Raw genomic sequence first — 11,962 nt, 5'->3', positions numbered from 1 at the left:
ATAATATTTATAAAAATATTTTAAGTATTAATTATTTTAACAAAATTGCAAATAATTACTTAGCACGTATTTTTAGTACTAATTAAATTTAATAAATCAAAAGTATTTATATTAAATTTGCATTTCATTATATGAATCTATCTTAGACTAATATATTTTGATGAAATAAAGTAATGAAACATTGTAAAGTAAATCTTATGCGAACTTCAGATTCTTGAAAGGGCAAATTTAGTCTCTTTTCATTCTAAAAGTAATGCTGAAATGCTATAACGACCACGTCTAAAAGCGGTCATATCATGACGTGTCAGCGGCGTCGACAAATTTCCAAGATGCAACGGCAAATATTTTGCGTCTTCGCAACGTTGTAAAGAACGTCGTAAAAGTTACCACGACCACTTTGCAACCTCTCGGACCAGTTTGCAACGTCGTGTGCTACTTGGGCTGCTGGCCAAGGAAGAGTATCAACCGCACGGAGACAGTCCAGAGATAATGCGAGCGGTATATGGCCTGGCATTATCTAGTTGGAAAATGGCCCCAGCATGACGTGCCATGAAGGGTAATGCAATCGGCCGCAGGATGGTATCAACATATCGTTGAGCTGTTGAAGATATACCGAGGATGACTAAAGATGACCTGCTCTCATAAGAAATAGCGCCCCGCACCATCACACCAGGCGTTATGGCTGTATGCGTTTGTAAAACAAAAGCTGATTGAGACCGCTGGCCGCGTCCTCTCCAGACACGAACACGGTGGTCACCTGCTTCAAGGGTGAATCAAGATTCATTGCTGAGCACTATACAATGTCAGTCTGATGGCGGCCATGATGATCAGCTGCAACACCACTCCAGACGAGTCCGCCGATGTTGTGGGGTCAAAGGTAAATGCCTTAAAGGCCTCTGTGAGCGTAACCCCGCCTCAGACAAGCGCAGTGAGATGGTGGACGGTACCACGGGAGGTACAGACGTGGCTGTAATGCGTTGAATAGTCGACAATGATACCGTTGGGGTGGTTCAGGCCTGGCGAACAATCATCCTATCTTGCCTCGCATTTGTGCTCCTTGGCTTTTAAGAGCCTTCATTTCGCCGGCAATTTCCTTGTACAACCAATGCTACCAACATCGTTGCACAGCAGTGTCTGCAGGTGACGGATTATTGTTCGGTATGACAATCCAGCTTTACGCAACCCTACAATGCGACCACGTTCGAAGTCGTTTAGTTGTAAGGTCTTCGATATAGTCGTAATGGCATCTTTAGTTGCTTTCTTTACGGAATTACAGTGGCAGCAACCAAAAAAAGATAAATTTTCCGCCTCTGTTACTGGTTATATATTTTGCGAATCGCACACTAGAAATGCGTGATCCTGTTCATTTGCCTTGAAACAAACTTTGTTCATTTGCATGTTCTATCAAGAAGTTTTTGCATACCAAATTTCGTCACGATCGCAAAAACCCTTCTTGGTGCTTCGATTTTTTTTTTTTTTTTTTTTTTTTTTAAAGAGTGTATATAACAGAAGTGAAGAATTGCATTTTACTCATAAAAGCGAGAGCCCAAATGAGGTGTAAAAAAATCTCGCAAATGCTTGAGAATGGCTGTCACAACTGAGAACCAACTGACATTCACCATGTTATTCCCGACCCACTAAATGATAGCATGCCCAAAAGTTGGGAGAAATGAGAAAGAGTAATTATTGGTACGCAAACTATTCATTCTGAACGCTTTCAGTTTTACTTTTCCAATAGTAGCAGAAGGTGAATTTGCACTCAACTTCCACTCAGTGGTGTGCCATCAGTGGACTAGAGGGACTACGCTAGTTTCCTAATAGTTTATGCAGGGCCTTTTTTAAAATTAGAAGTGCCGGAACCTTATGGTAGACCGTCAGGAAAGACGAACAGGAATAAATAAATAATTTTAAAAAATTTAAAAGTTTTAAAAAAATTACATCCAAAAGGCATTTTTTTAAACATTTTGTGTGTTAGCTTTACTCATTAAATATCGTGTTCTTCGCACTTAAGCCAGAAAATTCAATTCAACAGAAATATCGGAAAATAATATTAAAATGAGCATATCTTTAGAATTTGCGATACACAGTCGCGCGCGCTGGAGATAAGACGGTTTTTTCCGTACAGTGTTGCCATCTCGCTTTGAAATCCTTGCGTTTGTTAATCAAAAATTCGTTAAACTTTTACAAATTATGAAATCCATAATAAAACAAATTCTGAATTTCAAATTTGGGCTTCCAGATGCTCATATTCGCGGGAGGATTACGCTATCCAAAATTAGATGACTGTAGGTACCGTTGTTTTATCACTATGAGAGAAACATATATACATTTATGCAGATTCTTCATTATTTAATTTCTTTAAATATAATACAGGGCGATAATATTTGGTGGCAACAATTTGAAAAGTGAAACAACGCTTGTGGTGAATCCACGTAAAATGCCAAAAGGAAATTAATAGTCCTTCTGGGCAAATTGCGTCTTTGGACTAATAAAATGACTAATAAAAGTCATTAATAATTAAAAATTAAATAATTAATCCTTAAAATAATTAAATAATTGATTATTAAAGTAATTAAATAACTAAAATTTTAAAAAATCTAAAGAAATATATTTAAAGTTTAATAATTTATTTTTAATATAATTTTTTTGCTAAAAAGAAAATTTTCCGAGATCAAATTTCTACTGAAAACAACGTCTTTCACATTAACGCTACAGAAAACAATTGTTTTGCGAAAAACATTTCCAGAATTAAAAATGTACATTTCTAATGCGCTTGCGTTGATGTCTCTAGACATGCCTCGGAATGTATGGCGTGAAATATTTTAGTGCTTGGATGATGTTCATGTTACCATTTAATGTAAGTAAAATTTCGAAAGCCATTTTACATTCTGTATAATTTCTTATCGATAAATTCTTAGTTATAGTCGTTTGTAATCGCTATATTCATTTTGAATAATCCTGTATTTCGTTTTTTTTTTTTTTTTTTTTTTTTTTTTTCCCTCTTTCTACACAGTCTTTTTTGAAACAAATACAATAAAGGAAAAATCTGATGTGTACACCACATGACATCCTTGCATTATACGCACTTTTTCCTAAACGTATTTAATTGAATTAAATCTACTTCGTTAATAGCGCATAAACCCCAGTAGAATACATGCACACTTTAAAATTGACTATATTTATTTACCATAGCGACACTCTGGCGTTAGGTTCACTTAACAGCGTTACATCTCATTCATTTTATAACTCAGAATGAGCAAACATTATATCATCCGAAGAATTATCTAATCGTTGACACATGTTCTCTTCAAATACTATAATAAATCTAAAACGATGTATAAAAGAAATTAGACAAATAAAAAAGAAACAGTTGTTGTTGCGAAGCTTTGTTTCTTTAGATTGCCAACAAATCCACTATTCTGCTAAGTTACAAATGTAAACAAGTATGGCTGCCATGGTAAACAAAAAGTTCGGCTTAGCCGCACTTATGCACTTTGCAATGGTTTTTGCAGAGAACAACAATACTGGCAGAATATTTTTACTTCTTAAGAAAGAAAAGACCTCATGTCAATCTTCCACAAAACGCAGCTTCCACAACTTTTAAATTGTTGATAATTATATAAATATTGCATACAGGTTAAAAACTAAAAATCTTAACCGGAAGATAAGAGCAACATAATTCAATCATTTTTAAAGCAAAAAATGCTCAATTTACCAACATGTAGGAATAAAAAAACTGAGTTCACGGAGCCTAGTAACAGAGTGATATATATATATTTATTTACTTTTGGTGCAGCCGATTGCCACCAAAAACGGAGTTGGGAAACTATATCCTATAGCTGTCCTACATACAAAATTTCAACGTTCTGAGACTACTCGTTTTTAAGTTATGCATACATACATACGCACGTAGACGGCAGGAAAAAAATATTTTCTGAATCCATTTTAAATCAGTTTTATAATTTGTTTGGTGAAAAAGAGTCTTTTATTCTATCCATATGTACAGTTGCCACGCACAAACATCGTTAAATTGCATTCGATGGCGTTCAAAATGTATATTTTTTTTTGCAATATGGTACATGGAATTTTTCGGGATTACAATACTTCCTTTACTTCGTAGAAGGAAGTAAAAACATCGCTCCTCATTTGCGCCACGGTAAAATACGTATTCGTCGTGTAGACAAAACTTATCCATTTAACTGAATCCTTCGCATATGCGAATAGGTTTTGGCCTTATTCGATTTTAATTCATGAATTTCTTCTGCGCTATGAAATCTACAAATACGTTATTTTAGCTTTCAAACACATAGGCTGTTGCATTTTTTTCCGCTCCATAAATTCATATGAAAGCCAAGAAAAGACTTAATGCTTTTCAGTTACCAAAACGCATGTCATTTCGACGACTGAGTGTTCATCCGTATCATGGTCCCTAAAGTATTAAATAAACCACCAACACATAAATGAGTCATTTAATTAGTGCTGAAGAAGCAGGTGATGTCTGTATTAATGAAAACAGTTGTACGTTTTTGACGCAGTTGTTGCATTAGGTAATGTAAATAATACCGAGTGCCAAAACGATATTCTATACTTCAGAAGTAAATACATTTATAAATAACCATAAAGTACCCCAACTTAATAAATAAATGTTGCTGTCCAAGATTAGGATTCTGGAGAACTGCGCAAAAGGGGTAATATCACGATTCCCTCATTTGAAAAATTTGCAAGAACTCATTATCTAGTCCAGTTTGGTGAAGGATGCCGTCGCGCGAGATTTTTACTGAAATGGTTGATGGATTCTATTCCTAGAATACGATATTCTCAAGTCTCTTCAACTATAGTGCATGCGAGAGATTAGCAGTATCATTGTGCTCAGTGACGTTGACTGTTTAATTGGCACTCGAAAATATTTCAGTTTCTAAAGTTTGTTGAACTATAAGTGCGTTTATGTTTTTGTTTCCTTAAAAAGGGTCAACCGACTGCTTTGCTTCGTTTACGAATTGTTATTCAGGTTTTACTGCGCAGGTCTTGCATCAAGACAGACACGCTTGTAAACTGCAAAAGGAGCTTTATTTTTGATTTTTCACGCTTTCTATCTAGTTATACAAGAAACCAATGAGATTAAAATTCATGGCATATGTTCAAGTTAAATATATTAGGCCATGTTGATCTGGAGCAGATAAATTAAGCTAGTAAAAATATTCCAGAATCTTTATTCTTCTTTATAACTACATTTCACATTGTTAAACTTTATGCGCTTATATTTGGTGCTAATCTTTTATACTGATAAGTCTTCAAAATAAATTAACGTAAATTTTCATCATAATCTAAAACAAAGAAAAAACTTAGGAAAATCTGAAGTGGAGTATTTTAATTTACAGAGCAACAAGAATGAATTTTTTTGCGAATTCAAGTCGCCTAATAATTAAACTATCAAACAAATCCTAAATGATATATTACAGCAATAACTAAGGGGAATATTCAAAGATTAATTATAATATATTTTTAGCCCAGAAGCGCTATTAGTCTCGAAGCAGCATTTTGCGTCGAATCGCTATAAACGGCTGTATGACCTTTCAAATTGTTGCCACCAAATATTATCGCCCTGCATTACGTTAAAAGAAATTGAATAATGAAGAATCTGCATGGATGTACGTATGTTTCTCGCATTGTGAAGAAACAACGATATCTAGAGCCATCAAATTTTGAATAATATAGTCCTCCATCGGAATATAGGCACCTGGAAGTCCGAATCTTGAATTTCGATTTGTTTTATTATCTATTTTATGTTTTATAAACTTTAACCAATTTTTTATTAAGAAACACAGGTACCTAAATTCCTTTGACTAAGAGCATCGGAGGTATTTTTGCATCAACACTGAGTGTGATTTATCAAAAGGCAATAATAAGTCTAGCAAAATCAAAAAGGTTTTTAGTTTCTGAAACGTCAATAGAAATGATCTTAAGAATAAAATAATGTCTTCGATTCTAAAGGCATATTTTTGCCCCATTATTATTGTTAAAAACAGGTGCATCTCAATATCGATGGCATCTTAGAATCGTAAATTTTCCCGAATTACCGACTCACTTTATTTCATTGTTTAAGAAACGATGAACTTTTCCAAATGATTAACATAATTAGGAATATTATTGTTGCTAAATGATTATTAAGTATTATTGTTGATTATTAAAATATTATTTAGTTAATGATTATTAGCCCGAAGGGGAGTTAGACACAAAGGGCTATTAGTCTCAAAACGTCATTTTGCGTCGTTTTACTTTCTGCGTTGGTTTACTTTTCAAACTGTTGCCACCAAATATTATCGCCATATTTTCATTTAAAGAAAGTAAATAATGAAGAATCTGCATCAACGCATGAATGTTTCTCGCATTGTGAAAAACAACGGTACCTAGAGCCATCAAATTTTGAATAACGTAGTCTCCCACCGAACATGGGTACTTGGAAGCCAAAATTTTGAATTTCGAACCTTTTTATTATCTATTTTAAATTTTGTAAACCTTTAACGAATTTTTGATTAACAAACTCACCGATTTCAAACTGAGCAATGGCAATACTTGTACGGGGGAAAAAAAAGAAAAAAAAAAAAAAAAACCTTTTTTTCTCCAGCGCGCGAGACTATGTATCGGAAATTCTAAAGATACGGTGTTTCGCTGTTTTTAAATATTTTGTGATATTGCTGTTGAATTGAATTTTATGTGGTTTAAGTGAGAAGAATTTGATATTTAATCAATAAAGGTAACACACAAAACGTAGAAAAAACGCCCTTTTGAGCATAATATAAAATCTAAAGATTTTCTTTTTTTTAAATAGTATTGTTGATTATGGAACATTATTGTTGTTAATGGTTATTAAATATTATATATAAAATAATATTATTGTTAATTCAGAAGTCAAACAACAAAAATCAGCGTTAAATTTTCAAATTTTCACAGGACTAGTGAAATTTGAAAATGTAACGGTTCGACGTGTTATTGTGTCTTAATTAATATTATTGTTGTTAATGATTCAACAATAATATTAATTAAGACACAAGTCGATTATTAAAAAATATCGGGTCAGTCAATAAGTTCGTGCGCATTAAGAGTATGCGTGGAATTCAATATGACGCATTTACTAAAACAATACAATTTTGAACCTGCTGAAACTTGTCATCGTTTGACTAACATATTATTCAGTTCATCACCAACTTTCGTAAATATCGAACTCATTTTAGTACTCATAGAAGATCAGTACGAACATGCTGTGCTACATTTTTTATTTTCGTGTGGTGAATCTGCCAGGTTTGCAGCGATAAAAATTAATTGTGTACATGGTGAACACACTATTAGTGTAAGGACTGCCCAGAAATGGTTTAAAAATTTTTAAGTTGGAAAAGCAGCATTGATGATGAACCCCGTTCAGGACGCTTTGAACTGTTAGAACCAAATCAAGCGATTCATTCAGAAGTTTATAGTGAACAACTTTGCCGTCTAAAATCAGAATTGATCAAAATACGCACACGATTGGTGAATATCAAGAAAGTGTTGTTTCCTCGTGATAACGCGAGACCGCATACGGCTCGAACAACGCTGAAAAAAATTAGTCAATTTAATTAGGAGCTTTTGCCACATCCTGATTACTCCCCAGATGTTACCCAAAGTGATTTTCATTTATTTCGTGCCTTACAATTTTTTTTACTGGGAAAAAAAATTAATTCTAAACAGGATGTACACAATGAACTTTCTATTTTTTTGCATCAAAACCTGAGTCTTTCTACAGCAATGGCATAAAAAAGCTGCCTCTAAGATGGCGAGACATTGTAGATAATGGAGAAAAATATATAATTGATTAAAATGTTAAATTGTGGTTTTTTATGTTATATTATTTAAAAATTTACCAAGAAATGAGCACGAATTTATGGACTGACCTAATATTTTCTAGTCTTGTATTTTAGCGTATCATTTTATATATTTTTATATTCTTAATATATAAGTTTTTTCCTCCGTTGAGAGTAATTAAATTAAAAACTCCATATTACAATCGTTAGCACCTTAGAATCGAAGAAGTACGAAAAGTAGCTTTTGAAAACATAACTTCTTAGCTGTTCCTTCAACTTTCCTCTACAAACCACAAAAGCTCAATAACATATCATGGAAACATTAAATTAACGTTAATCCTGAATAATTAAGTAAATAGATGCAAAAACAAATAAAAAATATGAATACATTATTCCAGAAATTCCGAGTCATTTCAAAGAGATTAAAGAGCGCGTAAATTAATTACGATATATTTGAGACAGGCTCTTTCGGTTAAATAGTTAGTTTTCTTGTATATGTGATAAAGCAGAGTTTATTTACTCATTATTCACGAATCATCGAAACGGAATTTATTACGAAATTTTCTGAAGGAATTGCTTTGTCAGTTGTAAAATGACGTCACACCATTTCAGCTGTGTCGAAAAGTTGTTCCACGCAATGTAAACAGTTCACTGCAGTCACTTCGTACTTCGCCTGGTCGATTTGATATCGATGTTTTGATTACTGATTATTTCATACGATGAAAAAAAACTATCGATTGCAATTCAAAGCCGTCACAGATAAGCAGAAAAATAATTCATTTAAAACGATCCGCCCATGATGTAATTCATTCAAAATATTGTCCGTATAAGCCGCAATAGATATTTACAAACAGAATAAAATTTAACTTAACGACTCAAAGATATTAAATTATATATTAGTGATTACATAAATTATACTTTTTACTTTCTTGTACAAAGGTGGTATTGTAATCGCGAAAATTTTCGGTTGTCATATTTCAACAAAAATATCCGTTCTGACAGCTCTCGAATCCATTTAAACGGTTTTTTTTGCCTAACGTCTGTACAAATGGACAGAATAAAAGACTCTTTTTTCCAAAACAGATTTTAGGATGTATTTAAAATGGATTTAGAAGGGAATTTTTTTTGTGATGTCTGTTCGTACGTATGTATGTATCTCGCATAACTCAAAAACAATAAGTCGCAGAATATTGAAATTTTGTGTATGGGACTACTGTATCACGTAGTTGTGCATCTCCTTTTTTTGTTGAAATCAGACGCACGAAACATATACACTTTATACCCACTCTATTATCCGGTTCGTTGAGCTCTATGTTTTTACTCTTATATACTGGTCCTCTGTCTGTCCGTCCCTTCATAGGAAAGGCGATAGTGGCCTACCTATTAGGTGCCTCCATAATATAGAGACCACCACATCCGGCCTTGTATAGATTAATGGACTGGGTTACATTTGTAACTGTTCACAATCTGCCATTGGGGGAAAAAAATTGAATAATTAGTTTTTATGCTCCGGTTGAGTTTTTTTTGCCTTTAGTTAATCTGCACGCAATAGTTGAAGATATATCTACAATTTAAAGTTTTAAGCGGTGCTAGAGCCTCTAACGAGGGCGCCATTTGTTTACTTTCAAACTCTTAGTAGAATAGTGAGTTAAGTCAGTTGGTGCGTCTCCTTTAGCGTCTTTTTCCCCATTGGGACTGAAAGTTTTGTGGGCCGGAATTTTTGTCTCCCTACTCGTTGACCGAATTTCGTTTTTTTACTTTGGCGACTTTTGGCTTTTTCTTTCCAAATTTGGCGACAAAAATTAGTCGTCAAAACCGTTGCCAGCTTGCAGCTATCTCGCCAAATTACTGAGACACCCATTCACTCAACGTTAAAAAACACTTGCCCCTATATTCTTACTCTTCCGGCATAGCTTCTCTCTCTCGATGTTTCATGTTTCATGTTACATTACACAGAAAAATACAACAATTTCACATGTAATTGCACTAAAATCATTTATATATGTACAAAATTCGTAACAATATTAGCCGACAGTTGAGATATGACTACCTCTGCTGGTTGCGAGTTGTCTTTCTCGATTTCACGCATAATCTGTCGCGAATTTCTTTCATGATGGATAGTCAGTGGATCAATAGATCAGCGTTCGTAGGAGAAATCTTCGATCTTTCGGCGCTTAACTTCCCTAAATCTCGTCTTCGACTAGGGCTGTCGATTGAGTGCGTGAAAGTTCCGAATAAAACGGAAAAATTTCTTCGTTGATGGCAATAATTGGAATAAGCAATTCTTTTTATGGCAAGCAATTCTCAAGTGTAATCAATTACACTGGAGGCATGAAATCTAGGTAGAGTACGAGTAGCGCAAGTAATCACGTGACGAAATACTAAAATGTCCAATTCTATGTTGTTGTTCTCTTGTCCATATTACATGGAACAATGGTTGCCACAGCCTACTTCAAAGAGAGGTTGGACTTCTCTTTGGAATAGGAGTGGAAGAGGTTGGCCTTCTCTTTGGAGTAGAAGTGGAAGAGGTTGGTCTTCTCTTTGGGGTAGGAGTGGAAGATGTTGGACTTCTCTTTGGAGTAGGAGTGGAAGATGTTGGACTTCTCTTTGGAGTTGGAGCGGAAGAGCTTGAACTTCTCTTTGGAGTAGGAACGGAAGAGGTTGGACTTCTCTTTGGAGTAGGAGTGGAAGATGTTGGACTTCTCTTTGGAGTAGGAGTGGAAGAGGTTGGACTTCTTTTTGCAGTGAAAACTTCTCTCTGTTTTTCCACCCCAATGACGGAAAGCACACCGTAGGGGAAATCCAGGGGTCTTCCACCCCTCTTCCCTTCCACCAAACAACTCGAGAGAACTTTTGCCTCGCCGCATATTTAGAATGCCGCCATGACGCACCAACATTTACAAACATCCATATCTTAAGCAACCTTTGCCATGACACTATTTTCTGCATAGCACTTGTATATATAGAAGGAAGAAAGGGGGGGGATGGATTTTCGACTGGCTTTTTCACCATGTTTTCATCAGGACTCATATTAAGTATGATAAGAAGAACATAAGCTCATCGTTTATCATTTACGTATAAAAAACTTAATATTATTTCGCTGGAGTTGGGAAATAAAAGACACAGTATCAAGATTATAATAATCTGTAGACAACAATATCACTTTAAAACACTTCTAAATCCTTGAAATTTGGTAAGCCAAAAATCGTGCATTTCTTTCTGATCATCCTCATATTTTATCAATTTTTTGGATTCGAAGCGTTCCAGTAATTAAACTATTTCTCTCGGATTCAACTACTTATATCAATGATTCAGTATTTAATTCTATTTCAGGAAACTTAGATTTACTGAATAGTTCAGTTCCCTGATAGAGCGGAAAGGGAATTTCGGTACTTCATGCGCTCACTTGAGCTTAATTGATTAACATTTTGTTAATTATTAAAACTGCACTAAAATAAAAGTGTACATATTAGCATCCGGTGCTCAGAAATGAAAGTGCTAAGTTTTATAAGACCCAAATTCATTCTAATACGAAATTCAAAGTAGAATTTATATTACAAGGAGAGAAAAAAATTAAAGAAAATTATATGAAACGCAAAAATTTCTTAGACTTGCATCTTCATGGGGAGGGAAATTGCTTAAATTAATTAGAATAAAGAATTTTTTATTCAGAAATCTCTTATTTAGAATAAAACTAAATAAAATTAAATAGAATTTCATATTTAGGATAAAATTATATGGTATTTGTTAAATATTAAAGACAAACTGAAAATATTGACAAAATTAATTCAATTATTTAACCATTTAACCCAGCTCTGAAACTTTCGGGACAAAATTCTTCTGCAAGCTGTTGTACTAACGACATTCGGTTATCTGGCAACGGCATTAGGCGCCACCGGTAGCCGAGTGGTTTGAACTGCTGAATACTGGTAGCTGGACCCGGGCTCGGACTCAGGCGAATAGTCTGAATAGCTTTTTTTTTCCTCCGGTGATACCTCTACTAATGAGGTGAGGACCGGATAATCGACTTTTATGTATGGTTAGTTTTTCCATGCGTAAACGTGAATGCGAGGTAGTTTCATTTACAAATTCCTCCACGAAGGCATTCCTTCTGTTAGGGAAATAGC

Source organism: Stegodyphus dumicola, chromosome 11 (assembly GCF_044657685.1).
Source record: "Stegodyphus dumicola isolate Sdum_Otavi_A_Nest chromosome 11, ASM4465768v1".
In the NCBI taxonomy this organism is placed as follows: domain Eukaryota; kingdom Metazoa; phylum Arthropoda; class Arachnida; order Araneae; family Eresidae; genus Stegodyphus; species Stegodyphus dumicola.
Note: the sequence above shows the minus strand (reverse complement) of the source record.